Below are 7200 nucleotides of genomic sequence, written 5' to 3'. Positions count from 1 at the left end.
CTTTCAGAGTAAATTAACCAATTACCTCTAATTAAATCGCCATGCTTTCTGTTCCCTCCTGGGCCTCAATCCCCACACTGGGAGTCCTCTTCACCCCGGCTGGTCTGGAAGGGAGCCTGCCCAATAAGGTCTAACTCGGCGGGGGTGGTGGTGGGGTTGGGGCAATGACCTTGGGAAGGCTGGATGTATAATATAGTGAGAGGAGGGGAGAGGGACCAGTTCCCATCCTAGAACTCCCTGCACCTCCTCAGTCCTCCTCATGCCAGTTCCCACCTCCCTAACCTCAACAGGCCTGTTCCCACCACCCCAGGGCACCTGTTTTTTTTTCCTGCAGGACCACCGCAGTCTGCTCTGGGCCTTGCTCTGACCTGGCCAGAGAGTGGGTGTCCTGGGCGGGTGAGTTTGCTTAGGTCAGCTCTGGTGCAGAAAGAGACCAGTTTGAGAGTCTGAGCCCTATTAGGCCACAGACTCTATCCCCTCCCCTCCCCCTACCCCATTGCTTTCAGAGTAAATTAACCAATTACCTCTAATTAAATCGCCATGCTTTCTGTTCCCTCCTGGGCCTCAATCCCCACACTGGGAGTCCTCTTCACCCCGGCTGGTCTGGAAGGGAGCCTGCCCAATAAGGTGGAATCAATGAATCAGTGAGTAGAGCTGGGCGGGGTGGGGGAGGGGAAGCCCACAGTGCCGTTTACTTCTGGGGAGCGGTCTGGGCAGCCAGGGCCCCTACCTTCCTTGGGGTCTGGGGATTGGGCCCCCTGTGGGGCCTCGGAAGGCTGGGAGCCTGGGATGCCTTTGGAGGTAAGACCTGCGTGGAGCCCTGTGCAGATGCTGAGGCCCCTGAGGGCGACCCTCCTCAGAGGACTTGTGGGGCAGGTTCTGGAAGCTGCCAGTCCTTCGTGGCACCTGCTGCCCCCTCACTCCACACGCCAGGAGAGGCTCTGGACGCCTGGGGGTCCATCCAGTCCCTTGTCTCTCTAACCCAGCTCCTCCCGCTGCAGTGAGAACCCCTTCTTTCTTTTCCTCCTGCCCTCCATGGCTCTGAGGCACAGGCCCCAGCGCTAGCAGGGCCTGCACCGCCGTGACACCTCCCTGGCACCACCCTGGCCCCACGTGTGAGACGTGATGGGGAGGATGCCCAGTGGCCAGAGGCAGGGTGATGGGCTGTTGAGCCGGGTCTCACCTCTTGGCAAGCTGGCCTTTCCTGAGACTGGGCAGTACCACACCGGGCTGTGACTCAGGCCCGTACCCTACCTTGAGCCCCGCCATGCCAAGGACCTGTGTATGTGGGGTGGATTTGTCAATTGTAGACTTCTCTCTGGGGTCACCTTCTCTCCCAGCCCCGAGGAGCCAGGCCATGACTAGAAGGTTTGGGGCTTCCAGCCCTGGCTGTTTCTCCCAGCCCACCACCCCACTAGAGGCTGACAGGGAGGGCCCCCTGGCGGGGCACAGCAGTCATCAGAGTCAGTGGGGGTGTGAGCCATCCAGGGCAGGGGCAGGACTCTGCACACAGGCAGGGCTGCCCCTGGGGTGTCCTGAGCCCCCATCTGCCAGCATGGTTGCCCTTCTCTGCCCAGGGAAAGCTGGCTCAAAATTCCCCACCTTCAGGAAGGCTTCAGCATACCTCCCTTATTTGTGGCCATCCCAGCGCCACTGTTAGGGGGCTCCTGGTCTTCATTTGCTTCTTTGACTTCTGTCCGCTTCTCCAGACCCTCCATGAGTGCATCTGCAAGAATCTGTTCTTTTCCTGCATTTCCCAGTGGCCAGCAGAGGGCGCCTCCAAAAAGACGGAGGTATCAGGGAGGAAGCGAATCCGCTTCCCTGGATCCAGGCACTGTGCAAAGCCCAGGCTCATGGGTTCGTTTGTGTGAATTGAAACTGACCCAGGACGCCTTCCTTCCTGGCGATCTAGACTTAACCTGTCAGCAGAGGGCTAGAGGTTAGACTACAGCTTAAACCCAGGCGGCTGCCTTCGAGGTGAACCCAGGTGGCCCACGCAGGATGGAGAGGATGAGGGAGCTGCCTCCTCCCAGTAGCCTGAATGGGGAAGGGGCACTGGAGGTCGCCAGCTTTCCTCCCCTGACCCTGAGAGAAGAGTTGGGAGGGGCTGCATAGAATAGCTGGTGTCCCACCCTGTGGGAGGGACTGCTGTGGACATCTGGGCCACATCTGGATTCCTGGCAGCAAGGGGAGCTTGTCTGCTTGGGATCCTCAAGGGATATACCGTCCACCCCTTGGTGGCTTCTCACCATTACATTGCTGGGGAGCTCTTTACACACAGGTGTATAGGACACAGCTCCATACTGTGGTGAATCCATGCCAATCTAGCGGGGGACCCTCCTGACACTCGTTCCTTTGGACATGGATTTAGGGTCCTGGGCAGCAGCCTGCTCTTCTGGACCACCAGCCCTTTCCGCCATCCTTTCCGAGTTCGCGTGTGAGGTGCTGGGCTTCCCCTTGTGGAAATTCTGGGAACTAGGCTCTAGTGTCCGTCCTGTCCATACCCCTTCCTCCAGGTGGGTGGTAAGAGAGAGAAGAGTGAGGCTACAGTACTTCTTAGGGACCCCATCCATGAAAGGCGGAGTGGGAAAGGGCTTGCTGTTGGGTTATCTCATACAAAAGCCTGGGAATGTGATTGGGACAGGAAGAGGGGAGAGGGGACAGCAGGAGTGGTTCTTTCTTGGGTTTGGGTTCTGGGTTTTGGGTAGGGGACAACACGAAGAAAAGCCCCCTTGGTCGGCTAGGTTCCAGGACGTCCGGGCAGGGAACGGGGGGCTGGCCGGAATGGCCTTGAAGTAGGGAGCGACGGCGAGGGGGGAGGGGGGAAGGGAGGCAGTGGGGAGCGGCTGCTGGTGCGCGTGCGCGTGCGGCGCCGGCCCCGAGCGCGCGCGGCGGAGTCCCGGAGCGCGCAGCTCTTATGTGCGCTGAGGTTGGGGATGCTCGGCGGCGGGGTCCTCGCTGCTCTGGGGCCTCCCATGCACTCTGCCCACCTTCCAGCGAACCCCACCTCTACCCAGGCCCCCTTTTCATCATCCACCCGAATAGCGCGGTCCTTCACCCGCAGTAGGCGCTTCATGGTGACAGGGCGCTGAAATGAATTGATTCGCTCGCCCTTCTCATCCTCTGGGTCACTGCTCTACAGTCGGCTGGGTCCTGGGCTGGGGGTCAGAGAGGGCTGAAAACTCTGGTCCTTTGGGGACTTAGATTCACAACCCTATAGTCCCACCTTTGCCTCAGGAGCTCTCAGCCTGGAGGCCCTCACCCTGAGACCTCTCTGTACCTAGATCCAGGGTAGGCCCCTAGAAGCCCTAGACAAGTGGCTGTCAAGGAAAAACAAATGAGTTCTTTGACCTTTATCTCTGCTGGGATGGGGAGCTCCCAAGGGAGTGCCTTTCCCTGTCACCTCCTCCCTCTGCATGTCACCTGCACAACTCCCACTCCCTGGGACATCCAGGACAGGACTGGGCTCTGCCCACCCCAGTGGCGAAGGTGTGGTATGGTGAACACAGAGTCTGTCTCCTGGGACAGGAGAGGCCATGCCAGCCTGGGGTAGACAGTACTCATCTTGGAGGTGTCTTCTGAGTCCCCGGGGCACCCTCCCCACTTTCTGAGCCCCTGATCCTGGGAGCTGGTAAATGGGTGGCCTGGAGGCTGCTCCTTCCTTCCCTAGATGGCCCAGATTGGCACCTTACTCCACCCTCCCTACCACTCAGAGGCATGGGATGAGGCTCTTCCAGCTGTGTGAGCCTTGGGCAAGGCAGGTGCAGGGCCTTGCAAAGGGGTGTTTGAATTGGATTGGGTCGCCTGTTGGTTGGGGTGCGGGGAGTGAGTTGAAGGGGACTGGTTAGTGGCATGTGGGGTGAAGGTGGCTGAGGGTTCTTTGTTGCATGTGCCCAGACTTGACCTCTCCAAGCCTCAATTTCCTGTCTAATGGGAGCACAGCCTTCACCTAGTGGGGCTCTTGTGGATTGAAATGTAGTCTGCATATAACATGCTTCATGTATTGGAGGCAGATGCTCAGTAAGAGCTAAATCTTTTTTTTTTTTTTTTTTAATTGTGTGTGGACTGGCTGAAAGGCTGGGAACATTTCCCTCAGATGAATTTCCACGGATAGAGTGAATTCAAATCCCAGAACTCCTTGGAATTTGGAGGTGGGTTTTGCAAAAACTATAGAGAAACCAGTAACATGTCATACTTTTGTCATCATCCAAGAATGAACCATTTCACATTAGTTTTCCGGACATTAATATCCGAGACCTTAAAAAGAGATATTTTGGATGGAAGTCACTAGTGGGTATTACACACTTTCCTGCCTTATTCAGACGTTATAGAACATGTGAGTCCTCATGACTCAGAGTTGTGGTTGCAAGTGTCCCTCACGATCCTGGTTGTAATACAGTGAAAATCCAAGGTCTTTTTTGACCGCACACTAATGGCCCATTCCCTGATGTCTATTTTTTCATAGTTCTTGTGACTACTTTTCATAGTTCTTTATCACTTCAGCAACTCTCCATTAGCTGTCACTTACCACCATCACTGCCTCAGGCAGACCACCACCTCACCTCTTCTCAACTTGTCTCTATTCTGCTGTGGGCTGAGAAACCAGAAAATCACATCTGTTAGAAGATGTGAAAAACAACGAATCTTCTGAACTTGACAAATTATATTAAAATTCATCTGGAAAAATAAACATGCAAAAAGAGTTTGGAAAATTCTGGAGAAGAGGCATTATAAGGGGCAACTAGAGCTACTAAAAATGTATAAATCTTCAGTAATAAAACAGCTGAGTACTGGCACACAGACTGTCAGATCAAAGGAACAGAACAGAGCCCAGACACACACCCATGAACAAATGGAAATTGAATATATGGTAAAGGGACATTTTAGATCAGAGGAGAAGATGCAATCAAATTGGACAACTGGCTCGCCGTTCAAGAAAAAAAAAGCCACTTCTCCATTCCTTATTCTGAAGTAAGCCCCAGATGGATCAAATATTTAAATGTGAAAAGAAAACCATAAAATTACTGGAAGAAATCATTAACAAAAATTTTAAAATGTATATTCTTGAATTGGGAAAGTAGGACACAAAATATAGGAGTCACAAAGGGAAAGATTTTTAAAAATTGGCTACATAAACATGTAATAGCTTAAAGTCTAAAGGCAAATAACAAACCAGAAAAAATATTTTCACTATATATGCCAGGTGAGTTTATACAAGTCAATAAAGAAAAGAGAAGCAAATAGAAAAATGGGCAAAACACATGAACAAGGAAGGGACTACTAATGGCTGGTGAAAATTCCTACCCTCAGTCAAAATACAAGAAATCAAAAGTAAGAAATGATAAGATTCTCTTTTCCCCTTATGATGGACAACAACTGAAACAGGGACCCCTCTCTTTGTGGACACAGGCATCCATCGGAATTGGTGGGAAGGCAACTGCACCCGAGAAGGGGGTTGGCAATTACCCGGAAAGAATTAATTCTCAAACTGTTTGCTCAGGGGCTCCATATCTAGGAATTTATCAGATACACTGTCCCAAATGTTGCAAGTGTCTAAAGTCTATGTACAAACTGCATTCATTGCAGTTTTATTTCCTAATCTAAAAAACTGGGAGCAACGTCAAGTCCATCAGTAAGGCAGCTGTGTTCTGGGGCATCCAAACACTAGAGTTGCATGCAGTGATGAAAAAGAACGAGGTCCAGCTTTATAGGTTGATATTCATTAAGTGGGAAAGCAAGTGGCAGGACTGCTCTGATCGTACTAGTCCACAAAGGGTATACCTTCGGGCAGCACTGAATCTTGAGAAGCCTGTTAGAGACCCAGAACCTCAGGGGTGGTGGGATGGGGAGGGTGGGATGGAGCTCAGAACAAGTGGGTCAGGAACTTGGGGCTGGGGCCGAGCAGTCTATTTTAACATGCTCTCTAGAGGATTCTGACTTCATGTTTGAGAAATACTGGTGAGGAGTATGTCACTATTTGTGTAAAAAATGGATATAAGTCCATCTGCCCTCTGCTTCGGAAGTTTCAGGGATTCAGTCTGAGCAGAACAAGGTGGGGCTGAGGTGAACTTTCACTTTGCACTTTATCTGTTTGTGAAAGCCTCAGATTTTTTTACCCTGAGAATATATTACTTTGATTTTCTAAAAGAAATCAACAAGCTACCCAAATGCGATATATACATACAAATGTGAAACAAAATGCGATATATACATACCATGGAATATTATTCAGTCTTAAAAAGGAAGAAAATTCTGACACACACTACAATGCAGACAAACCTTGAGGACATCATGCTAAGTGAAATCAGCCTGTCACAAAAGGATAAATCCTGTATGACTCCACTTTAATGAGGTACCTCATTCATAGAAACAGAAAGTGGAATGGTGATTGCCAGGGGCTGGGGGGAGGGAAGAATGAGGAGTTATTGTTTGTTGGATACAGAGGTTGGGGGAAGATGAAAAGACTTCCGGAGAGGCGGATGGAGGTGGTTGCCAAACAATGTGAATTACTTCATGCCACTGAACAGTGCGCTTAAAAATGATTAAGATAGTGAACTTTCTGTTCTATTTATTTTGTCACAATTAAAAAAAATTTTTTTTTTTTTTTTTTAAAAAGAGCTACCTGACCAAAAAGTTGTGTAAAGTAGGGCTAGGGATGGAAAACGGCAGGTTCTGGGAGAGCCTCTCTCTAGATTACAGAGTATGAACTTGAGGGTTGGGCTTGATGACAACTCTTTCTGCTGCAGGGTCCGGTTGCAGCAAGTCTTGGCATCCTATAAGAGAGAGACCACATCCTCGCCCACACAATGGGAAACAGACCTAACGAACTTGCTCCCTTGAAAGATGGCATAGGCTAGTAATAGGGACAGAGAGGAGAGTGGTTTGGGTGGAATACAGAGACATGCGAGGTTATGGGGAAGCTGAGTCGTGGCCCCTTCCCGGCTGCCTCTGCTGAGACCCTTCCCTGGGCTGGGGAGTGGCTGGCTCTCCATGTGGGTAAGAGCTCTGCAGAGAGTGTGGTGAGCCCGGTGGCCCCAGGAAGATGGCTTGTGTGGGGAGAGGAGGGAGAGAGGGCAGGATGAGCAGAAACTGGTAGGGTAGGGCACGGATTTCTCCGGGACAAGTTCTGTGCTCAGGCATCTGGCTGGAGCAAGGACTGTACTTGAAAGAGTGATGGAGGGGGTGGGGGTGTGGGGGTGT

Source organism: Neophocaena asiaeorientalis, unplaced genomic scaffold (genome assembly GCF_003031525.2).
Source record: "Neophocaena asiaeorientalis asiaeorientalis breed wild unplaced genomic scaffold, Neophocaena_asiaeorientalis_V1.1 scaffold46, whole genome shotgun sequence".
Classification (NCBI taxonomy): Eukaryota; Metazoa; Chordata; class Mammalia; order Artiodactyla; family Phocoenidae; genus Neophocaena; species Neophocaena asiaeorientalis.
Note: the sequence above shows the minus strand (reverse complement) of the source record.